This window comes from Triturus cristatus, chromosome 7 (assembly GCF_964204655.1).
Source record: "Triturus cristatus chromosome 7, aTriCri1.1, whole genome shotgun sequence".
Lineage (NCBI taxonomy): Eukaryota > Metazoa > Chordata > Amphibia > Caudata > Salamandridae > Triturus > Triturus cristatus.
The window spans coordinates 1,625,660,844-1,625,687,257 of record NC_140590.1 but is presented as its reverse complement, the minus strand read 5'-3'; the positions used below and the strand labels follow the sequence as shown (position 1 = coordinate 1,625,687,257).

Genomic DNA, 26,414 nt, shown 5'->3' with positions numbered 1-26,414 from the left:
CCGAACTCGCGGTCCATGTTGATGTTCCTGTTGATGTCACTGTCGTTGTTGTTGACCTCATGCACACATACACACCCCTAAGCTTGGGAGGACCTACAGAGCTGTGGGTTACCAGGGGTACGTGCAGGATTTTGAGATAACTCCTAGGATGCCAAAGTCAGCTGAGAGATAGTTTCGGAAACATCCCCTCCCATTCCAGAATGGATTGCACCGTTCGTAGAAGGTAAGGAATCCAACGATGGATAAGCAGCAGTGAGGACTCCAACGGCCTTACTTGCGGGGCTCCAGAAAACCCCATGCTCCAAAGAGTACGCTGAGATTCAATAGCTTCTAAGTGGTGTCTCAATGGGGATAGCTCAGCCCACAACAGCTCCTTAAGTCTGGAACTGTATGCTTCCATAAGATGCTCACCATCAAAATAACTGGTTGTGATATTGGCCTCCAATGAATTTGACCGAGTGACCCGCCTTGTTCTTTTGGATTTAACTGTTGCCTCCATGCCATTCTGAGGTGTCAAAATTCCAGTCTGAAGTATCTAACTCCAGAAGGTTCACAGAAGAACAGGGGGCCAACACCACCAAGGGTGATGATACTAAATCCACAGCCTGGGATAAGCCTATTGCAGCACCCGAGTTCAATGAGAGTATTCTCCCTTTGAGGGCAATTTCCATGCTGATGACCCCAACTGCCCTTTCTAACTGAAGTAACGATGTAGGAAGACAAATTGCAGGTTTCATGTATATTTATTAAGCCTGGAGAGAACAGCTTAGACAACCACTTCCAGACAGTACATTCGGATTTTACCAACCGTCCAGAGTGGAACCTGGAACCCCAGAAGACTCGTGACATTCTACAATGTGAACACTACACACCTTCCCCTTTGAAAAAAAACATTTGCTAAATAAATAAAACTTACAAGATAGGCAACACATGAATGAGAATTAAAATCTAACAAAATCATTCATCTTAACAGGTAATCTCCTAATGCGAGAACTTTTCCTTGGAACAGACATCTCTTCATTCTGCATGGGTTAACACTCCCCCGGTACAACATTTTGATTCACAAGGGGAGAGTAGTACTTGGTGCCACAGCAGTATCCGGAATTAAAGTGGATTCTACAATGGTATCACAAGTACCTAAATCGTGAGAATTAGCAAATGGAACACAGAGATCAGGTCCAGAATCAGAGCCATCAAAAGTGTCTAGAAAATTCTGAAAATCTTCCTTGTTCTTATTAATTACCGTATCTATTTTGTGGCATAACATTCAGTTTGCTAAAGACATTGTTAGACCTGTACATAGATACCAGTCTGAAATTCCAAATTTTCCCACCTTGTGCTCTGACTGCTTTGCTAAAAACCTCAATTACTTTGACAGGGTCAGACATTTAGACCATTTTTTGTCAGGACAACCAAATTTAACTCGTACTAAATCACCCACTCTAATTTTACAATTCGATGGACGATTTTTACAATTCTCTCGTCGCAATTTATCTTGATATTTTTGTACACGTTCTCTGACTAATTTAAAATCCAAAACTGGATCATCGAGATTATTAGTTTTCAACCACCAAGGCATGAGCTTCGAACTAGCTTTCCTTCCCCTTAACATTTCAAAAGGAGAACAACCAGTAACAGAGTTAGGGGATGTACGATACGCAAGTAAAGTGGCTCGCAAGGCTTTCCTCCAATCAATGTTACTCTTAATAGCCAATTGTATGGACTCTTTTACCACCCTGTTGAAACGTTCAACTTGACCATTGGCCATAGGATTGTAATTAGAAACTCTCTTGTGAACAATGCCACATTTATTTAAAAACATCTCAAGCTCTTTGCTGATGAATTGTGGGCCATTATCAGAGACAAGTTCAGCAGGAAGACCTTCCCTGCTGAATACATTATCCAAAAACTCTATAACTTGAGTTGAGGTAACTTTGTCTACAACTTTGACCTCTGGCCATTTTGAGAAATAATCTACCAAGACTAGAGCAAAAACATGTTTGGCAGAAGAAAGACACAAAGGACCAATTATGTCAACCCCCAGGTTCCTCCATGGTCCTTGCGAATATTCAATGGGAGAGACATCCACAGATAAAGGTTTAACTGACGTATCACTTTTAGAGCATTGGGCACATTCTCTAACCCACTTGTCTACCATGCTATCAATGCAAGGCCACCAATAGAATTCCCTCAAGCGTCGCTTAGTGCAGGACATGCCCAAATGTCCTTCATGAGACAAATTGATCAATTTTCCTCTGATTTCTTGAGGAGGAACTATTTTATCACCTCTAGTTACAAATCCGTGTGAGAACATAAGTTCGTCCTTAACTTTAAAAAATGAACTGATTTCTCCATACAACTTTCTTTCTTCAGGCCATCCAACTTGCAAGTATTTTATCACACTATTCAGTATCACATCATCAGACATTGCCTTTGCCCACACTTCCTCAGAAATGGTTTCTTAACTTACACTATAATTAACATCCTCCATAGTATAAGCTATATCATATTCTTCTGTGTTCCTATGCAGCTTTGGAACATCAGGCAAAGGCAAAGAAAGTCGAGACATGCAATCAGCATGTACATTCATGCGGCCAGGAATGTACACAACTGAGCATTGGCACTTTTGTAGTTTAGCAGCTAATCTTGCCAACCGTGCCGTAAGTGTTTTGCCACCTCCCGCTGCTAACATGTTAATTAGAGGTTTATGATCTGTCCTTAATTGAAATTTATTGCCCCACAAAAATTGTCTGAAATGTTGGGCAGCCCAAGTGCAAGCAAGCAACTCCCTCTCAATCGTGGAATAGTTATATTCTGCACCACGCAGTGACCTGGAAGCATAAGACACTATAAACTCTTCTCCAAAATTCTTTTGCATAAGCACCGCACCTAAACCCGTGCTGCTAGCATCCACTGCTACTATACATTCTCCTCCAATATCAAAAGGTCTCAAGAAGGGGGCAGAGCTGATATCCTTTTTTAAAGCTTCAAAAGCTAATTTTTGTTCCTCACCCCAGTTAAATTTGGCATTTTTCTTCAATAATACACGTAGAGGGAATACTTTTGAAGAATAATTCTTCACAAATTTACTATAGAATTCAGTTAGACCTAAAAAGGACATCAACTGCTCTTTCGTGGTAGGTGCCGGTGCCTTATGAATACTAATTACATGGTCTAACTTCGGTTTCATACCTTCACTTGATATTTCATGTCCCAGATATTCAACACTATCCTTCCTGAATCTACACTTAGAAAATTTGAGCGTTAAATCTTTCTTCTGTATACTATCTAAAACCGTTTTTAGATTAAAGTCATGTTCTTCAAAAAAGAATTCCGAAAATTAAGATTTCGTCTTGGAAAGCAATTGCACCAGGACAACCTTCCAACACATCCTTCATAAGCCTCTGAAAGACTGAGGCCGTACTAGCTAACCCAAAAGGCATCCGTAAGAATTGGAACATACCTTCAGGTGTAGTAAATGCTGTTAGAGATTTGGATTCCTCGTGTAACAAAATTTGGTGGTATGCACTAGCTAGATCCACAGTGGAAAACACACAGGCACCAGAGAGAGTTGAGATCAATTCGTGTATGTTGGGAAAAGGGTGTCTGTCAATCCAGATCTCTTTATTTAAACTGCGTAAGTCAACACACAGACGGAGATCCCCGTTACTTTTGAGAGAAAGAACCACCGGAGAAACCCATGGAGACGATTCTATAGGTTCAATCACACTCTTAGAAACTAGATCTGCTAACGTCTTTCAATTTAGTGCGGTAAGCCAAAGGTACATTGCGGACTTTATGCCTCACTGATACAGCAGAGTCTTTAAGGATAATCTTATGTTTAAAGTCTACATATTTTCCAAGAGTATCCTTGAATACCCTAGGATACAAGTTTTTTATGTTTAGCACAAATGCCTCATCGTCTGTAGAAACAACAATTGAGTGAGGGAGCACTCCAAATGATAAATCAATTTAATCAATAGTCCTCAGAGTAAGAATAGCGGTGCATCAGTTATGTGGGAGTTTGTCCTCTCCCACTGAGCAGAAGAACAGATAGTGACAGGATGCGGACCTGTTTATAACTGAGCACTGTTCACAAAGTGTCTGAGCTAACACTAACCAATTTTAAATTCATAATATGTTTAATTTTCATCATAGAAACAAAGTATTCACTGAAACATTTCGCAATATTCGTATGTAGAACAACAAATAAAGATATTGCGGTTTGTACCAATGCAAATTCATCTAAGGATGCCACTGAACAAGCAAACAAAACGAGCACGGTGTCTTTTTTATCCCAGGCCCCGGATCAAGGAATACCACCATCTCTACAACCAGAGACCCTCTCCGCAACAACAAGACCAGGCGAGGAAAGGGCAGGAAAATCGCTACGAAGCGGGAAGAACATTCCCTGATCATCAACATCTCATCAGTTGACATCACATCTCACCAGAAAGCAGTTCTGAATAGAGGCTTGTCCTTTGTTCCAACCAACCATGCAAACCAATGGGAAATTGAAGTAGCATTTTACAAGTTCATGCGGACATTACGCTTACGGCACTACTTCTCTAACGTTGTAGTCACAGATGCAACTCCAGACTCTGGTACACTAACAAAATTCAAGCCACGAAGTACTTTCCAAGCCCCAGTGTCCCATAAGATGCTGGACACTTTTGAGATTATGGTGAAAAAGGATATACAAAACTTGTCTCTGCGTTCGAATAAACACCAGAACTTGACACACAAAGAAAGAATTACTTTGAGAACCCTTGCAACCAATCCAGACATTACCATCCAACCCGCGGACAAGGGAGGAGCTATTGTCATAATGGACACAGAGTTCTACTTACAACAAGTCAACACCCATGTTAATGACCAAACAACATACTTACCTTTACAAACTGATCCCACAGCACAACTGGACACCATTTTACAAGACATTCTGAAAAAAGCATACGATTTAGGTTGGATTGACGAACAGACCAGACAATTTCTCACTACATCTGATCCGCGCAGACCTCATCTCTACATGCTACCCAAAATACATAAAAACTTACATCAACCTCCTTTCAGACCTATTGTTTCAGGATGTGGCTTAATCTTTGACCCAGTGGGCAAATTTTTGGATCACTATTTGCAGAAGTTTGTGCAGAACTGGTGGTCATACACCAAGGATACCACAGACTTTCTCAAGAAACTCGAGTTGATTCAACCTAACATCCAATCCACTTGGCTATTGTGTACCATCGATGTGGTGGCTCTTTACACTTCGATTCCTCATTCCACAGGCATGGAGGCAGTTGAATGGGCTCTCCTTCAACGCGAAGACATAGACACAGAAAAAGTTTTCATACTACAACTACTTCACTTTTGCCTTCATCACAGCTACTTTAAATGGAACGAACGATTTTATGCTCAACTCTCGGGAACCTCTATGGGTTTTCCGGGGGCTCCATCGTACGCCAACATCTTCATGGCTATGTTTGAACAGGAGCATATAATGGACATTCCACAGTGGTGGTCAAACATCTACACATACTGTCGATACATCGACGATATCTTCCTGGTTTGGACCAACACACAGCAACTATTTGAACCAATGATAACAACCTTAAATTCCCACGATCCCAGGATCCAATTCACCTACAAAATTGACACACAAACTATTCAATATCTGGATGTTTCCATCAACAAAAACTTAGACGGACACGGACTCACCACCACTATTTACACCAAACCCACAGACCGCAACAATGCGTTACAATTCTTCAGTTTTCACCCCACCAATCTCATTCACAATCTACCTTATTCTCAATTCATCCGGATTAAACGTATCTGCTCAGATACATCAGACAGCATAGCTCAGATTAATGTACACAAAGAGAAATACCAACAAAGAGGATACCCTTCAACTATCATTGATTCTTGTGCAGCAAAAGCCTTGGCAAAACCACGGAGAGAACTACTGACATCTGTTAAAAAAACAAACAAATCAGACATAGTGTTCATATCCAAATACTCTACCAGTTCAAGTGCTATAAAAAGAATCATCAACAAACGTTGGGAATTACTTTCCAACGAAACGGATTTTAACAACATTTTCCGTGATTTGCCTTTACATGCCTACACTAGGGGTCAAAACTTCCGTGAACTAATTTCCTCCACTAAAAAACCTCACACCATCTGCACCAACAAAGGAACCTTAAAATGTCAAAATTGTTCACATTGTAACAACGTCATCCCAGGAAATATCTTGAAACATCCCACCACGGGCAAGGATGTTGTACTTCGACACACCAGCGATTGCAATACCTCTAATGTAATCTACGGGATCAAATGCCCGTGTGGAAAATTATACATCGGAAAAACTCAACGGAAAATGAAAATACGACTCACGGAACACAAAAGTCGTATTAGGACTCTGAGCAAAACTTCACCTTTAGCGTCACATTGGCATGAATCAGGCCACTCGATATCGCAACTCAGATTTCAAATAATTGAGCATGTGGAGCAACGACAAGGAGTCAATACTCACCTGAGACTCCTACAAAGGGAGGTCTTTTGGATCAAATTCTTGGGCACCATGACACCTATTGGGCTTAATGACAGGTTAGATATGTCATGCTTCATCTAATCACGTGATTACCAACCAATTCCAGTAACCCTAGGCCGATAGACATACCCCACGCATGAGTTAAGCACTGTAGTACAATTACAAACATTTACACCAGCACAATATTGCCGACAATCACAGATAAGCCACCCTTTACATTAGGTGCACTGTTTTTACCTATACACTCCAATGTTCACCAAACACGTATACTTCTTAAAATGTTCGGACTACATAACAAGAGTCGCAGCCTCCCTCCCCTGAGGGTTTAATCACTGTCTTCCACACACGGAAGAATTTCTTTTTTCTCTTTGTTTATTCATTGTATATGCGTAACCTAGATACCATTTTATGGATGATATCCTAGGTTCTTAGTTCCTTGGTTCCTTTTACTGCGTTCTTGAAAGTTTATGTAGTGTATTTTAGGGAGAACACCTCTTCTCCATCACGAATACTTTATTTCACATTGTCTTATTATCCTAGTTGTATTTTTTCTCCTGCCAGTCTTTGAGTCCGCTCCAAGATGGCGCTTCCGCGCGCCTCCTGTGTTAGCTTTTATACCACGATTACATCCCCCATCGCCTGCCTTGCAAGCAGCATGAATACGAGGCATACTACACTCTACTATTCGGTTCATTTGTAATATCTTTCCTCTCCCGTATTCCCAATAACTTATTGGCGTTTACATACTTTTTCACCCCTCAGTCAGTCTCTTTACCCTGTTCCAAGATGGCGCCTTCGTGTGCCTTCTAAGCTTGTACTCTTTTGCTGACAGCATTTGCCCCCCAGGTTCGCTTCCTAGTTCTAGCACTTCCGGTTCGCGTTCCGGTTTTTCATCACATAAGCATCCGGACTCCTGCAGTCCATTGACAACTCGTTCATTTGGTGAGGCGTTCCGTTGGTTTCTCTTGCTCGTAAACTACTTGAAGGTAAGGATTTTCCAACTGATAGTTGCGGTGGTTTAACACCCATAAGTTTTGACCTCGCGTCGTTCCTAACTCCCGGCTTTCTTTATTTTTCTACAGCTCATTACACACTTACACTTAAGGTAAGATTTTTACCTGCTTTTAATGCCCTTAGCATGTTCACACCGCATAGTTTGCTCTTCCAGTAAACTCTTATGACTACTCATGTCACTTTCCGTTGACATTTCTCATTCTTTCTACACAGTTCCATAAAGCATCTCGCTAGAGGTAAGATTTTAAATCCATTGTGACACCGTATACAAGTGCATACTCTCTTCATTCAAGGTCCTAGTTGCTACATTAACCCAACATGGCTCGTTCTTTACACCCACAGAATCACGAGGTTCCTCATTAAACAGAGAACAACATTACACACTCACAGGTAACTCTTTTTGAGACGTGCTTGGGATGCATTAGATTTCCAGAGATTGAGTCCTTAAAAACATTTTAAACAATGAAACGGTTTATTCTTTATTTTTCAGACTGGCCCCTGACGAAGGAACAGTGGTTCCGAAATGCATTGGGCATTCATTTCTTTGTTGTGTTGTAATTATGTTGCATTTTGAAATGATGACAACAAGTAAATTGAATTTATGTTACACATGAATACTGTATGTAAATGAGTTTTATGCATACAGCATATGAATTTGCATTGGTACAAACCGCAATATCTTTATTTGTTGTTCTACATACGAATATTGCGAAATGTTTCAGTGAATACTTTGTTTCTATGATGAAAATTAAACATATTATGAATTTAAAATTGGTTAGTGTTAGCTCAGACACTTTATGAACAGTGCTCAGTTATAAACAGGTCCGCATCCTGTCACTATCTGTTCATCGTCTGTAGAAACACTATACACAGGCGGCGAGGCATTAGGATCCAATTTTATACCCAACTCTTGTTGGTGTGGCCATCCTAATATAGATACTCCCTTGGTCACAACATACAATTGCCCTTTAATTTTTTTTCCTTTGAAAACAAAATCTACCCAAATGAAACCCTCTAAATCAATTTTGTGCCCTGAATAACTACCCGGTTTGATATCTGGGGGTAACAATTCTTTGCTATCCCACAATTTTTTTAATACATCCTTGCCAATAATAGAATACCATGCGCAAGAATCGATCATCATTGACACTTCTTTCCCATCAATTAATATTGTACCAGATGGAAAACCTTTACAATTACTCTCACATACGCAAGAAATACAATTGAATTCATTAAATTCTGTAGAAATTTCTTCCTCTTCACAAGTAACACAGTTGGCCCTCTGTTATGATCTGCACATTTTCCCAAAATGGCCTGCTTTCTTACACTTAATACAAATTTTATTCCAAGCAGGACACCCTTTGTAATTACCTATATGGTCAAAACTGCCACATCTGTAGCAGATCACAGGATTTCTTCTATTATTGAATTTATTATCTTTAAATCCCGAGTCTTTCCTATTGACAAACGGCTGTCTTTTGGGCGTGAATTGATTCTTAACTAGTGATACTTCAGCTACAGGGTCTTGTACCTTCGTGCTAAAAGTTTGAGGTTGACCTCTGATCTCGTTAACGAACTTTTCAGATTGTTCAATGCCTTTGGCAATATTAACAACGGCGCTTAATGACGATTCCGTGCCTAACCACAACCTTTCTTGTATCTTCTTACTCTTTGTTTTCATCATTATTTGATCTCTTAGTACCTGCTCATAATTAATGGTATCAAATGCACATGAACCCGCTAAAGAACGTAAAGCAGATACATAACTCTCAATTGATTCATCTTCTCTCTGAGCGCGAGAGCAGAATTTGAATCTTTCCATTACCACATTTGTTTTCTTCCCAAATCTGATGCTAATTTTCTTGACAGCGACTTCAAAGACATTTACTCCTTCTGTACTCTCAAGAGGAGGTAAATTATCGAATTCCTTAATCCCTTGGCCACCTAAACAATGTCTCAAAAGATCCAATTTTCTTTTGGGAGAACAACCATCCTCCTCTAAATCTTCTACGTAAACTAGATACATGGGGTACCATAAATCCCATTCCATCTTAGGTTCACCGGCAGAGGGTAAAAAATGTGGGGGTGCTGAAATGTTGGACATAGCGAGTATAGAAATAAAACAATTTCAACAACAATATCAGAAGTATGTATATGTAATACTATTCATATGTAGTCTAATGTTTTGAATACCCACGACTATACTTGCCCGGTTTGGTATAAGTGGTATTATTAGTATAGTTTGCTTTATTTTCCTGAACAGGATAGTTTTAACAGATAAAAAAAAAACACTCAACGAGTAGCTCCTAGCAACCAAAACATTAAAAAAAAAACTTTTTCCTTACTTGAAAGGTGTGCGAATCACCGAAATAATGTTCGCACCTTTTTTTCCTCTTTTAAAAAACATATAGATAAAGCAATCCGAAAACGAGAAAATGCTCGTGAAATCACGAAAGGAAAGATACTGGTGAAGTCTCACACCTAAGATGGCCGCCGGAAGCGCGTGATGTCATCACGCTCCCAGCATGCACTGTGCTATTCGACTTCCAGTCTTCTGCTTGCGTGAGAGTGCGCGAACGCTGAAATTTAGTTCCAAATGCGGGTAAGGTACATGTTTACATTCAAATTTGTAACGCTGCAGTGCACGATCCTTAAGAAATGTAGAGAACACGGATAATTTCTCAAAATTGCTGCAAGCGCGATGTAAATGTATCCTTAAGCATCAGCTATTCCTTCTGGCCACAGCCGCATTGTTCCCTCGGGCTCCGCCACAGGTACACAGCTACACCAGACAACACTTGGTTCAGCTGCTATTCCTTCTGCCCACAGACGCACTACTTCCTCGGGCTCACGCAGCAAAGCCGGACAACATTGGGTTCAGCCGCGGGTGCAATCACAGCACAAAGTTTAATACAGCTGCCGGTGCATTCACACACTTAGCCCATAAATTGAAGTAGAAATACCTTCAGATCAGAACAAAGTGAACGCTGTCCTCTCCTTGACTCCCGCTCGTCGCCAACATGAAGTAACGATGTAGAAAGACAAATTGCAGGTTTCATGTATATTTATTAAGTCTGGAGAGAACAGCTTAGACAACCACTTCCAGACAGTACATTCAGATTTTACCAACCGTCCAGAGTGGAACCTGGAGCCCCAGAAGACTCATGACATTCTACAATGTGAACACTACACTAACATCCTATCAATGGAAGTAATCTTGGCTGAGAAAACAGAAGGACCACCAGTAATTTTCTTTTTCCCCATCCTGACCAATGTGGCTACTGCCAACAATATGCAAATAATAGGGCCACAACAACGCACCTCAGCGTTGCATTATTTGGGACTGGCGAAGAAAAAAAGAACGGTTACCTTTCTTGGAGCGGATCAAAGAGCTCAAATACAGCACATTTAGAACGTTTGGGCCTTTTTCGATACATAATGAAATGAATAGGAAGTAAAAGAACTCACAATTGAGAACATTTGTGCGATTTTCTATACAAAACAAAACTAATAGGCATTAAAAGAACATCTCACAATTGAGACCATTTGGGCTATTTTTTATACAAAACAAGAAAATTTGGCAGCAGCACAGTCTCGTGTGGCACTTGCCCAATGAGATAGCAGCACGTCATCATGTGATGACGCATGAGACCACAATATTTAGAGGAACACTGGGCATTCAAGGCCAGGAAACTATCACCATGCTAGTATGCGAGGGAAGGAGAAACCAAATAGGTTCATGGCCGGGAAGAGACTTTTGATGAAGTAAGTGGTTGTAGGAGCACCTAGACACTGACACTCTTATGAATGTTATTTTACCTATTTGTTAACAGAGTTTGACTACAAGGTCCACCTGCCTCCTTACCCTCATGGAGCTCTAAATAGGACGCTACTGAGTAAAAGGAATGATCAAAAAATCACACTTCTATGCATGATGAGTGGAGCAAATACGATATTTTGGTAATCACAAGGATAATGCTTGCACACTGTATACCAATCTAGTGCATGCAGAGTATTTTCACATTTTTAAAGTAACTATAATGGAGACTCACACTTTGTACTGCTTACACACTGGTTCTGCTTGATGTGAAATAATCACAGGGATCACTTGGAGACATGTATAAGGATACACACAGATATGGCATGTATGAGTATGATAAATGAAAGTTTCACAAACTTTAGTGCATCCCTACCTGTTTTTAACTCTGTCAGGGTGCCGTTTGAAAAATAAATCATCCCTCAGGACACCTTAGATTTTAAATCTGGGATTCTACCCAATAACCTAAGAGCTCACTTGGCTACCAAGGTTGAGACAGTTCAGATGCACATAGTATCTGGTAAAGGACTCTTATGATGAAGCATGCCACTTGGAATTCCAGTGGGTGAGAGTCCTTTCAATACCATAGGATGATCCCGTTGGGATGGTGTGGAGTGATAGGCTAAGCACAGTATGGGCTCCCTCCTGTTGTTTTTGTATTGTTAGATGTTTGGGAAGGTGAACGAACCCTGTATCACTTCTCACCCCCTCCTTTTTGGAATATAGAAGACCAAGCAGTACATACAGAGGACCAACCACAACAGCAGTGACCATTATGGGTCAGAAGAATCAGTGGTGTCCCATCACAGCAACTGTCTTCTACTCACATGAAATGTCTGTGAATTCACTTTAATGTCTGTTGCTGATATTTTATCGGATATCTCTACATACTCACAACACCTACAAAATTAGGCTACAACTTTTTCAGCATCCCGACCCCATACCTATTTCAGCCAGAGTTCCTACTGATCTTCACAAGAGGAATCATGCTTCAGCAATCCCTGCTACCCTGAACCGGAAAAAAAACAATGCTCAGAGCATAGAGCTGGAGATAATATCAGAACGATTCCTTTTGCTTATTCAATAGAGAAAATTAAACTAAAATTGTCCTCATCCGGAGTACACATAGGGCAGCAGGTCTGTGAATGAAGATTTGTTTTGTATAAAGTGACCCTGGACTCCTGAAGGAGAATTGCTTACAGAGAAAGCAGGCCTCACACCTGCACCTCTCAACAAACCATGTCAGGGTTCTCTCTGCTCATAACTGGCCTTTGAACCCAGTGAACCACTTCAGAGCACAGAAAAGAGGGGTCAGTGAAAGGATTCAGTAGAGAATGTTTTATATTATGTGGTGGGGAAAGAGATAATGGTGAAAACTAAGAAGCAGGGCAACCAATGGTGAAAGGGGGCCGTTGAAGTCAGAATGAGAACGATTCTAATGTAAGATGATTTAATGCAGCACACAACCTGGGGTCGATCCACTCCAAGGAGCATCTGATTTTCTTAGAGTGTTCTCAGCCTTACATTCTAGAAGACCTAACAAGTTACCTCACAAGACATTCCCCTCCTTTTACTAACAAAATATTAAAGGTAAATATACATGAAAATGAAACTAAAATGATAATACTAAAAGTTAAGGCCTGCACTGAGAAGGAATGTGTGTAAAGAAACAAACACACATAGTTCACTTACATTCTCACATAGTCCTCCAGGTAAGCGGGAGGCCTGTGTACTTTGGCCCCACCCAAACTTCATGAACACCTGGCATTATCATGTGTAACCTCGTTACCACTGTCACTCTGATTTCTGTTAATCTTTTTTTCTCCCATCAACGTGACACCGTTACACCCTTCTTCTTCCTCACCTCTCGCATGCTCGCCTCCTTTCTGGTACAATGCCACGTTCCTCAACCTCCACATCTCCCCGCCTTCCATCACTACATAAAACTTCCCCACTCCTACAACACAGATAGGATCTGTGAATTTGGCCGGTCTTCCCATCACTCTTCCCTATCTTATCTTGACCCAATGACCCACTTGAAATGTGAGGTCCTTTTCCTTCACAAAGGTCTCACCACCAGATGCAATCCACTCCTTTATCCAGGTGGGTACCAATTTAGTACCTGGTAAACATACTTGCATTTGTTGGAAGGGACATTTCTTGGCCAAACCATATCAGCCACAAGTTTTCTAACACAACCTTTATTGGTAAGTGCAAGTTTAATGGTGCCTTTGAACAATCTGTTGGTTTTCTCGGCAACACCAATACCTTTGGTATTATAAAGAGAATGCCTGCCACCACACTACTCCAAAAATGTTACCATTTTGTTGGACGTCAACTGTGTTCCATTGTCTGTAAGCAATAGAGAGGAATCCAAAACGTCGCCAAAATGTTGCAAAGGAAACGACATCCACACCATAACGATTGTAATATAAGATAATTTATTGCATCACACAACCTTGTGTCAATCCACTCCAAGGAGCTAGGATAAACTGACTTTCTTAGAGTGCTCTCAGCCTTACATCTAGAAGACCTACCAAGTTACATCTCAACAAAGAACCCAACAGTAAACACCCAAATATTGTCTAATGAATTTGCTTTCAGAATTCCCAGAGCGGACCTTCTCACTCCATTTTCCTTCACAATCATCTCAACACCAACCAAGACCTCCAGCCTTTTGACTTTCTATACTTACACAATAATCTTCACTTGCATACCTCATGTCACCCATGCCCCCCACCCTGTATGCTCCTACATGGCTATTGCCGTAACTTCCACCAGGCATAAGTCAGCCTACCTCCCTCCCCCCACCTGCTCATCAAAAGACAATCAATGCTCCCACATCGTTCTCCTTCATAGCCCTTCCCCGAGTGAGAATACTACATTCCATCCATGGCTGACACTTAGCTGATTCCCAAACCTTACTTCAATGAATACTCCCTCCAGCTCTCTGTTTCCAAGTCCCATCATCCTCTCTTTCCTACATAACCTCCATCCCAACTCTGTGCTCAAAACTGTCTTCCCAAAAAATTGTTATGACCCCACATGGTTCTCTACATGCCCGATCTTCCACCAGAGCTAGCATACTCCATTTCTCCCATCCCTGGCATACCTGGCCATGGCTCTGTGTTCACAACCTTTTCTATATGCCCAGAAGACCTAGAATGGTCACCCTTAGTTCCGGCACTATGCCAACGACTGCACTCCCAACGGCCTAGCATTCCTCTACATGGCTCTTCGACTCCTATGCCTAACCAAACCTGGTAGGCCTCCCTCTTTGGCTTCTCTGCCTGTGCTGAATGAGAAGGCATCTTGAGGCATGGAATGTATGCATATCTAACAAAGTTTTCAAATATGCAGTGCTGTTCTGTGTGATATTTTAAGGCAGTATGTGACACTTTTGGTGACAATTTGTTGTGTTCATTTAAAGAGATATACGTCAGAAATGCCCCATTTTTGCCCACATATCCTTCCCAAAACTGGTGAGGGACTGGTATGATGGAGGCATTGGGCTCCCCGATATGAAAAAATATTATTGGGCGGCCCACTTAGCTGCAATCAATCACTGTACATACTGCCACTGGGATGACCCGGGCTACAGAATGGACAAATGTCTACTGCCAGGTGGTAACTTTAATACGGCCCTGTATTCCAAACCTAACAAATTTCCCGACAGGACCGAACAGACATTCAGTACAAATACGGCATGCCGCCACCAGAAGCATGGGTTGGGAGCAGAAACTCATGCAGGCTACTCCCCTGTGGGACACCGAACAACTGGGCACATTGAAGTACACAAAGGGATTCGACAGATGGGACATGATCAGAATCTCAAGAGTAGGCGACCTATGGAAAGGGGGAGGAGTCATAGCATTCGCTACTCTCCAACAGGAATATGAGATGGCTGATACAGAGCACTATGGATACTTGCAGGTAAGACACGCACTGACATCACAGGTACCGAGAGGGGGGGGGGGGGTCGGAGACCCTCCCGGAGGCCTCACCTCTGGAGGATAGACTCCTCGAGGGGTACATGCAAATAAAAGCAGTATCACTGACATACAAAAAAAATTGATTAACAGCGCCCCAGACCCTCTCACGAAACTTTGAATGCACTGTGAAAGAGACTTCTTAGAGCTGGACGACGACGAGTGGCAGGAAGCGTTGGCCTACCCTAAGTAAATCGTAATCTCCGCTTGCTTGAGACTGGTCCAACTTAAGATCCTCCATAGAATATATATTACGGGACTAACTCGGGCTAAGATGGGCAGAGTAGATTATGTGGAGTGTAGGAAAAGGTGTGGTCATTCATACATAATATATTATATTGTGGGAATGCATGCATATTCAGAAATGTTGGACAGACATCCACTAGTGCTTCAGGGAAGTTTTTGGAATAAGCATGGACATCAATGCTAAGAGAAGTTTGCTTAATATTTGGGAAACCACGGACCTAACCAGTAAGGATAAACTGTGGGCGACACTGGCCTTGTTGGTAGCAAAACTAAATGTGGCAAGATTATGGGGTGCTAGTGCAGCTCCCAAAGTGGCGGAATGGAAGACAGACGTGGACTGGTGTATGATGCGAGAGAAGACTGTTTATGTTGCGAGAGGCTGCCCCAAAAAATGGACACAGGTGTGGGGTAAGTGGAACGAATACCATGGTAATATAGGTGTCCCACCTATTGTCCCCTCTCCTTCAGATCTGTGTTCACCATTAAGAAAGTAATTCAAACTGTTAGTTTCAAATGTATCACAAGTCTCTGTAACTTGATGTTTGCCACATTGAATTGTATTGTACTACATGACAATGTGTATGTCGCAGGTAAGTTGTTAATAAAAAGATTAAAAAAAATAAAGAAATAAAATAAAGAAATGCCCCATTTTGTGCATTACAATATCTGGCAATGGCCTGAACACCAAAACAGTGCTCGTTAAGTGTGTCTATGTAAATTCACTGCTGAGGTTCCGTGAATGAGAAGTGCTCATTGCAAACAAACAAAAAAAAAGAATAATAATAATTATGGACAGAATGTTTTCCTTCCTCGGAAAGAAAAATATCAAAATATAATTTAACTGACCAGAGTATAAAGGCATCAGTAAAGAATAATTTAGCAAACTAGCAGCCAATAATGGACTGGTTGGCCAGACTGAGGTCACGGACAGAGCTGTGAGGCCAGTGTAGGAAACACGTAAAGCAACATACAGGCACAGAGGCAGCTACTGTTATAATGTTATTAGTTATTAATTTCTTTTAAGTAAAAAAAGTTGTTCTGCTTGGACGGTGGCAAGCCTTGTCACAGTGGGCAACTGCTACCAATTGGTAGCATTGATCCCACTGGCAGACTGCTGCAGTGCGATTTGCCACTGGACGATTTCTGACCTATAATGCTTTTGTAATGATATTTGGAGACCTGTGGTCAGATAGCCGATGGGAACCACAGACCCAAGCTGTTCTTCAGCTGTTGGTAACTATGAGCAATGAGCGCAATTAGGGGAAATGGTTGTACCGCGTGCAATTGGAGATGGCCAATACGCCCTTGGAGAGGCCGCGGAGGAGTTGGGAGGCCCTGCTGGGAAGACACCTCAAGGACTCTGAGTGGGGTGTGACCCTGACATATCCCAAGCATATTTTTAGGGATAAGAGATTGAAATATGTCCAATTTAATTATATACAAATGACCTACCTGACTCCTCATCGGCTACAGGTCATGTGTAGGGGAGAGACGAAGACATGCCCCAGATGCAAGGCCCTAGGGCGGACTTTGGTCATATGACATGGATCTGCCCAGGGTTGCGAGCATTCAGGAACACTGTGGTCACCACACTTAATAGGGCACTGGACCGTACGATCTTGAGTATGGCAGAGGTGTGCCTCTTGGTGTTATTCCCCAGGCAAAAAGCGCGCAAGGTTGGCACTAGATTCATCGACCTTGCCTTGGCCAGGAGGCGGAGAGAAATGAGATGGCACTCTGGGGAGGGCCCGACAGTTGGGATCTGGGCAAGAGATGTTTCCATGTAGGCCAGGGTGGAGGAGAGGGCTTTGGTTTGGGAGGATGCAAGAGGGGTGAGACGATGCCCATTGGTGGGACTTTGGGAGGAGGTACTGACGGCTTGAGACAGCCAGGTGGCAACACTGGAAGGGATAATGGAGGCCAGTCCCCGCAGAGAGAAGCTTATGGAAGCCTTCGGGGTAGCCTTGGAGAATAGCAGATATATTGATAAGACAATGGCGGAGGCGGAGATTTCGAGGGCATGAGAGGAGGCTCCCTTCTGTGTGCAGGGTGTGGACTCAGGTTGGATGGACTCCAGTGTGTACCATCGGGTGGCCATTCCCAGATGATTGAACTAGATCTTTGGCTGATCTCCCGAACTCATGGATTGTCCGGTGACCCCCCCTCCCCGGTGGGCCAGAACATGAGGTCTAGGACCCGCAGGGGTGTGTAACCTCTACGGGATGTTGAGTAAATTACTGGAGACATGACCCCCAGTACTGCTTTGCTTCGGTTTTATACTTTTTTTAAATGCTTATCTCTTTCGTTTGTATCATATGGCATGGACACTTTAGTTACTACAACTCCCCATAGGAGAGTTTACACGCAAAGCAGAGTATAAGAGTTGATAAACAAGTAGAAGGCTGCATTATCTATTTAAGAGAAATGTCCATCAACATTGGTTTTAAGATGTCACCTTATAAAAGGATATTGCTACTATTAGGCTCTTTCTCAACAATATGCTTTATTTTGTGATTTACATCGCTGCTAATGACATAATGTAACCGTGCTTGCTGTATGTTTCTCTGCAAGATGGTACAGATGCTTGTGTTTGGATGAATTATGATTTAGCTTGTACTATGCAACTGACTGCTCATAAATGGATAAATGCCAATAAAAATAATTTTTTCAAAAAAGTAAATGAATTAGTTGGCACCAGGTTTAAATCTTAATAGCAACCTACCTCTCCTGGGACTGGCTCACACGGACTACTGAACCACAATTCTGCTGCAGAACCTCGTTGCATATGGGCGCTAGTTTCGAGACTATGCATGACAAAAGCATTTTAGCGCGGTGATGCCGACACCAGCACTAAAATGCAATTCGTAAACCCCAATGCTAGGGTTGTCACCCTTCCCAGAGAAAAATACCGGCCATCTGTTCATTTTTTAAGATTCTACAAATGCCCGAACAGGATTCGTAAGTAAAACTTTATGTGAAGTCATCTGTATTCCTTTTTTAACATGGCCTTTCTATCTTTATTTACTTTAACTATCAGTATTGCAGTTGAGAAACATATTTTTATGTGTCTTTTAATATTTACCATTTAAAGTATGTATTGCTAAGGGCACAATTACCGGGGTTCGGTGAATCTTCACATTTTTGTAACATACCGGCAGGGACATTAAAATTCCATAGTCTTGGTGGTATAAATTTGCCTATGAGGCAGACCTATACAATGTGCTGTACTTGACAAGGTGGTGACAATGTACCCTAAAAGAGGTATGTGTCACAGACCTGTACATCGTAACATGACACCCTTTTACAGTAATGTCTCTAATCCTACCCCGCTTTCAGAGGCATGGGTTCCTCTAATGTCTCTGGACATTTAAGCACAACGTTTAAGACTCTTTGCTGCATCTTCAAGCCCCTACACCTGTTACATGTTCGTATCATCCGGTGAGCCCTTGTCTAGCAGAGGGCACGGGGTCACCTTGATGTAAGCCTAGTCTGCTTCCTGAGCCACGCCTGTCCCCTTGTCTCTCTAAGGACACCTTCAGTAAGGACGGTATTTGCCATCTGCACTGATTTATAGGATGGGCTACAGCTTTTTTGGGCTATTCTAGAGCATACAAATATCACAGAGCAATTCTACTGCTTTTGAGAAAGCTACAGATTAAACCTGGAACATAAATGTTGATACCAGTGCTTTAATTGGGCAGGAACGGAGTACATGCACTTCTACAATTGCAAGGGAAGAATGTCACTGCTACTTTTAATGGGGGGGGGGGGGTGGTAACAGCACTTCTCATTGTGAAACAGATACTCTTAGACAGTGAGAAGCTTCGCTTATACATTTTCATTTACAGTACTTGCCGGTGCCCCAGATTCATGCTGAATATTCAGTTTCTATGGCAAATAAAGTGTGTTGATTTTGTTGTTGCGGTTTTGCTTTCAGATATTGAAATTGCTCCCCCTCAAATAAACTCATTGAGGAAAGCGATTCCTCCCGCTTTATTTTTCATAAACTTGCGCTTTCCCGCTTCCTAACGTGGCAGCAAAGAACTGCCACTAAGACTTATTTCCTCAGGTGACATCGTCGGCCCAAAGGGTATGTGCTGTCGTTTTAATTAATGCCATTATATCGATAATTAATAGTTTTAAGAAAAATCCTACCTCTTTGTGATCACTGAGTTGGGAAGTATGCCATTTGTACGTATTTTACCACTTCCGGGTTCTCGTAACACCCAATCCCACAGCTGAACATATTTTGTGAATCATTTTGGAGCAAGCGTTGCAGTTTATCTATAAAATAATCCATGATTGGGGCATGGATAGGCACCGCAGCCAATCGTAGTGCCTTGTACAAAATTCCTTAATGGTGATTGGCTGACTCTGTTGCCTTAGTCTGAGTCGTTGAGTGCCACCCAGTTGGAGCTGATGACGCAGAGTTTGGCGGGAATCGGCTCGGCTGGAGACTGGAGTTGACAAAAGTCAGCGGCTGCTGCTCGGGAGTGAAACCTAGGTTGCGGTGGACTTCTTTTCTGGTTAGGCAGCTCTCCCGGGTGGTCGGAGTTACCCGTAGTTGCGTCCGGTCACGGGTCTACTCGGTTTCCTTTCTGATGCCACCTCCTGCCGATGTCAATAACCCTCAAGTTTCCCTAGGTATTGATACTTTTAGGGCGGTATACTGATGTGGGTATAAACTGAATATACAAACGCTGGGCTATCAGGTCTCCTGTAAATAACTTTCAAAGCTGGCGGTCTTTGTGTAATCCACCAAAAGCCGACAATGCTTATCACGCGCGTAGACACGAGTCGGCTCTAATCAGGTGGAGGGAAGTGCAGTCTGATGACGGCTACTGTAATAGCATGGGGCGCTCAGAATTAAAAGGCGCCCAATCAAAGCGCCCATTAGGGCATAGCTCGGGACTGTAATATACTGTACATACTTGCTCTGTACTTCCTAGTGTTTAGCTCGCTCTTCCACGAGCTTTAATGCTGTTTTTCACATTCTGTTTGTTGGCATGCGCGCTAGTTCTGTTATGCGCGCATGCTGTTCAATTGATGCATAAACTTGTATTGCTTCAAATAAACATTCTCGGGCATCCAACCTCCTCCTTTAAGTATGAACGGACTTAACCGTGACTACCCGTTTGGATTTAAAGGAGGAAGGATGCACTCCGGTGGTGTATTCGTGTTACTTCAATAAAACTACAACTTCTCTACAAATTGCTTCTACTTTGTTTAATAAGAAGCATCTTCTTTTCATTTGGTGACAAGTTACCTTATTTCTTTTTCATGAAAAACCACAAGGATTGTGTCTCCTATGATCGCTGAACTAAATTGCTTCTGATCAGCCTTCGCTGAAGCTCCTGATTTCAGACCAGCTCCTCTTCGTTCAGTGATCTTTCAAGCTGTGCCTTTTGTCACCGCCGAAGAAATCCCTGCCTTCTGTGTTGCCGCGGCGCTTTCGTCAGAGCAGCGGTTTTCTGGATCTGCATACTGTTACTTCCCCGACGATCTCACGTCTGCAGCAAGTCACGGTGTTGGTGTACCGTCTCCTCAATTTTAAAGCAACGGATTGATTGGTTCCCGCACAGCACCCCTCCCTCTCTCTAATATGTGCACAGATTGTCCTCACTCGCGTACACTTCCCTTTCAAGCTAAGCATTTGTCGACATTATCGCTTTGTGGAAGTTTGACTTTGGGGACATTTACAGTAAGTTCAAACACGCTCTTCACGCGTGTAATGTTGTTTTTCTTATTTATTTGTCCATTTTTATTTTTTTCCTTTTCATCTCGTTTACTTCAGAACAGTTTATTTAACATTTTGGAAATACTTTTCATCTAATAAGTACTGTAATCACTTAAACGATCTGCAATCTGCTGTTATACATTTTAAGTACTGCTATTTGCTTAATATTTTAACAAAGCCAATTATTCCTATTACTTTAAATGGCTACGCAACAGATCTTTCAATTGGATCATTCCCTTACAAGACCAGGCAAGACAAAAGAAGCTGGGAAACTCTGGTTCAGATCTTTTGAGAACTATTTGGTTGCCATAGACGCTGAAGGCTACTCTCCCAAACGCAAGTTAGCAATTCTTTACAACTTTCTAGGCAGTGCTGGTTGTGAAATTTTTAACAATCTCCCAGTATCCCTTCCACCACCAGGTGAAGGAGATGGATGGAACGTATACTCTGATGCCGTAAACAGATTAAACAAAACTAATTTAGAACAGCCAAGTGTAATGCTGGAGAGATTTAACTTTATGAAAAGAAAGCAGAATTCAGATGAGTCAGTTCAAGACTATATTTCAGTGCTGAGAAATTTGGCTGCAATATGCAACTTTGGAGCTGATCTGGATTTTTATATAAGGGACCAATTTGTATACAGCTGTTATAAGAAAATTCAGGAACGCATACTCAGCTGTAGAGATCCTTCTTTAGCGGAGGTTATTGATATTGCAAAGGGCATAGAAAGATCCATTATCACTTCAAAATGTATAAGTAATGAAAATGTGTCTCCTGTCAACATGATTCCGCTATTAACAGTGTTTCTTACAGGCCTAAGTTTGTTAAATCTTTTTCACCAAAACAAAACTAATTCATTTTGTTACCGGTGTGGTTCAGAATCGCATTTAGGAGATAGTCCTGTGTGCTTCGCATTGGGTAAAAAGTGCACCAATTGTGGCAAAATGGGCCATTTCTATACAGTTTGCAGAAGCAAGAAAGTTGTCAGGGTCAGTAATTTAGATACCAATGAGTGAATAAAAAAATCATAATACTGAACCTAGTCATTTGATATCTGACAACCTTTAGAGACTTATGCTCTCTATTGATTCTCAAGATTTGACTCTTTCTATACAAAAAGTCAAAGAGCCATTATGTGAAGTTTTTGTTGGTGAGCTTAAAGTCAACATGATGGCTGACTCTGGAGCACCGGTCACCATCATTTCAGATACACTTTTTGAGGAGAAATGGCCTTTAAAGAAACCTTTACAAGCTTTGGATATTATCCCAAAGACGTATGGTGATCAGATCATTGAAATGTTTGGATATTTTACGGAATTCCTTACTTGTTTAGAATGTAAAATTTGAACTAAAGTGTATGTGGCCCCTAAAGGTAAGAACATTGTTGGGTGGTAGGATGTAGCAAGAATGGGCCTAAAGTTAGTTCCTGGTTCAGAACATCCTGTTCAAATTAATAATGATATTTCTGTTTCTTCTGTTGTTGAAAATGACTTTACTGACTTCACAGATATTTCTAACAGCTTATTTTCAGAATTTCCTGAGGTTTTTACGTCAAATATAGGAAATATTACAAAAGTGGAGCATGTTATCAAGTTGAAAAACAATGTTATACCCATTTCACACAAAGCCAGGCTTATTCCCCTGAGTGTCAGAGATGACCTTAAGGTCTTATTAGATAAATTGGTTTCTGAAGGAATCATCAAACCAACTGAGTCATCCGAATGGGTCAGTCCCCTAGTGATAGTAAGAAAAATTGATAATTTGATTAGTTTATGTGCTGACTTACGGTCACTTAACAAAAATATTGTAGTGGATTGGCATCCATTACCAAAGATTCAAGACTTATTGTCTAATATTGCTGGTGCCACTTGTTTTTCTGTTCTTGACTTAAGATCAGCATACCATCAAATACCTTTATCCAATTCATCCTCTGATCTCACCACATTTGTCACACCTTTTGGGGCATATAAGTATCTTAGGTTGCCGTTTGGTTTAGCCTCAGCGGCTAGTTTCTTTCAGAGATTTATGGATCACATGTTGGAGGGTATAGGTTCAGTACAAGCCTATCAGGATGATGTCTTAATTTATTAAAAAAACAAAGCTGATCACATAACTCTAAGAAAGGTTCTCAATAAATTCAAAGAGTTTGGTGTTACATTAGGCAAAGAAAAATGCAAATTCATGGTAGAGTCTCTGGATTATCTAGGTCATACAATTTCAGCTTCAGGAATTAATCCATAATTTTCTCTTACTAAAGCTATAGATGAAGTGGTAACTCCCAAAAATAAAGACCTACTCAGATAATTTTTAGGTATGACTGAGTACTATTCAAGGTTTATTTCAAATTATGCACAGGTTGTTCAACCCCTGAGCGTTTTATTGAAGAAGAGTGCTAATTTTTCATGGAATAATGAAGCACAACAAGCTTTTAAACTAATCAAAAAACGTATTCTTCAGGCTTCTGCACTTTCACCTTTTTCACCGGGTCATAAATGTATTTTATCTGTTGATGCAAGTCAACATGGCTTAGGAGCTGTTCTTTGTCAGTGGCAAGGAGAATACTGTTGGTTTTTCATCCAGGTCTCTCACGAGTGCAGAAACCAACTATTGCACAATTAAGAGGGAAGCTCTTGCATGCACATGGGCCATGGAGAAATTTAGACCATTCATTTGGGGCACCCAATTTGAGATTTTTTCAGATCATAAACCTTTGATACACTTACTAAATGGGAATGGCACAGGAAAAACCTCTGCAAGACTTGACCGCATACTCTCAAGCTTGCATGAATACAATTTCATCATAAAGTATATACCGGGAGGCCGCAATGGAAGGGCAGATTGTCTCTCCAGATTGTCTTTAGAGGATGATGCTTCATCTTCCAGGTTTGATGATGTGGAATGTGTGGTGGCTACTATTGAAGATGTTATTAATAATTTACCTCATATTACCAAAAAAGACTGTCTGAAAGCTTCTGAAGAGGATTCTATTCTTGTTACTGTCAAGAACATGATTACCACTGGTTGGCCAAAAGAACGCTCCTTACCTTCTCCTTTAAAATCTTTTTCCCAGGACAATCAAAAACTTTCTCTTGTAGAAGGCTTGGTCATGCATGGTGAACTTGCAGTACCTCCCACATCTCTACGTTGAATTTTTTTAAAGATTGCACATGAAGGGCATTTGGGTATGGAGCTACCTCTTGAAGGTTAAAAGAAAACTTTTGGTGGCCTGGTTTGGATTCAGACATTGAAAATTGGATAAACTCATGTGAAATTTGTCTTGTGTCTGATAAACATTGGAAAACCATGAAAATGCCACAACATAATGTACCAGTTCCAGAGGGTGTACGGTCAAAATTAGCTCTGGATTTTGCAGGAACTTTTGAGGTTCTATCTAGTGATAAGAAATACATCATAGTTCTAATAGATTATTTTTCCAAATGGGTGGAGTTTGAATTTTGTTCTTCTCCCAACTCATCATCTGTGATTAATTTTCTCTCTAAAATATTTCTATCTGAAGGTTTTCCAAAAGACTTGGTCACAGATAATGGTTCGCATTTTGCTTTAACTTCAATGGAAAATATTTTGACCTCATGATATTAAGCATTTAAGAGTGGCTTTGTATTCCCCTTCTGGCTTGGTGGAACGAATGAATAGGTTTATAAAGGAAGGTATCCAATCTGCCTTGGCTTCTAATGTACCTGTTGAAATGTTTAAAACAAAAAAAAAGTCATATCTCACTACACCTCATTCCTCAACAGGCATTTCTCCCTTTAGGCTTCTCAAAAAGAGGGATCCTAATGGAACACGTTGTCCTTCCTGGCTGAAAACATTGAGAAAAGAGGACAATTCATGTGTGGTTTGTAAGGATAAACAAAACATGCTTAAGAAAGTTGCTGTTCAACAATTCACACAAAAGGAAAAGTTTGATACCAAAGGTTGCAACAATATACATGATTTCAAAATTGGTGACTGGGTTATGATTACGTCTCCTAAGAAAGTTAAGAAAGGTCTTTCAAAACTGTCACTTCCTGTACAAATTCTTAAGTTGTCAAAAGGATCATTGTTTTTAGGTCACAGAGGTTGGTGGAGCAAAAGAATGTTGGTTAAGCTAACGCCTGATCAGGCTCCCAAAATTTATAAGTATGATTCTCAAGATAATTTACATTTTTCATACTTTTCAAATGATTCAAGTGTAGATGAATCTTTAATGTCGAATGGAAGTGATGTTCAGATCACAGATTTAACTGATTCTGTGTCAGACTCTGTCAACATATGGCTTGTTACAAATTATGAGTCTGTGAATTCCAACTCAATTTCTGTAAGACCTTCTCGCAATTGTGCGTTTCCTTCAAATTACAAAGATTTTTATTTGTCTTAAATGAATAATAAATCTATATTTTTCTTGTTTGTGAAAGGGGAAGGGTGATGTATTATACTGTACATACTTGCTTTGTACTTCCTAATGTTTAGCTCGCGCTTCCACAAGCTTTCATGCTGTTGTCCACATTCTGTTTGTTGGCATGTGCGCTAGTTCTGTTATGCGCGCATGCTGTTCAATTGATGCATAAACATGTATTGCTTCAAATAAGCATTCTCGTGCATCCAAACTCCTCCTTGAAGTATGAACGGACTTAACAGTGATTACCCGTTTGGACTTCAAGGAGGAAGGATGCACTCCAGTGGTGTCTTCATGTTACTTCAATAAAGCTACAACTTCTCTACAAATTGCTTCTCCACGCTTCTACTTTGTTTAATAAGAAGCATCTTCTTTTCAGGGACATAATGTGTGAGCATGATAGATGCGGCACCCTCAGAGCATGAGACGCGGAGCCCTCAGATGTGAGCTGGAGAGGAAGCCTCATATGCGTCCGTTGTTGCATGAATGGATTGAAAGGTGGAGCGTAAAAGAGACCCGACATCCAACCAGAAAGCAGGGCGGCTATCAGTTCACGGAGCACACTTTTATTAAAAGCAGTACCATAGAGCCGAAAGTGTTTTACAAAGTACATTCATCCAAACAAAGACACCAAAAGGCACTTCTCTAAGCACCTGAGCACC

The 26,414-nt window shown here is 41.2% G+C and overlaps 1 protein-coding gene and 1 long non-coding RNA gene across 5 annotated transcripts in view; one reads left to right on the top strand and one right to left on the bottom strand.

The window, feature by feature from the left end:
- The window catches only part of RTEL1 (regulator of telomere elongation helicase 1), a 358,799-nt gene extending 338,950 nt beyond the window's left edge, over positions 1–19,849 (bottom strand). For all 4 annotated transcript variants that reach the window (XM_085619604.1, XM_085619601.1, XM_085619602.1 and 1 more), the window contains exon 1: positions 19,775–19,849. The gene's annotated coding sequence lies outside the window, so the exon portion shown is untranslated. The remainder of the gene's footprint in view (positions 1–19,774) is intronic.
- A 188-nt stretch (positions 19,850–20,037) lies between these two features.
- On the top strand, positions 20,038–26,078 carry LOC146812567 (uncharacterized). The gene is made up of 3 exons (XR_014966873.1): positions 20,038–20,263; positions 20,915–21,320; positions 25,115–26,078. It is a non-coding gene; the product is annotated as an uncharacterized LOC146812567 (long non-coding RNA).
- The last annotated feature ends 336 nt before the right edge of the window (positions 26,079–26,414 follow it).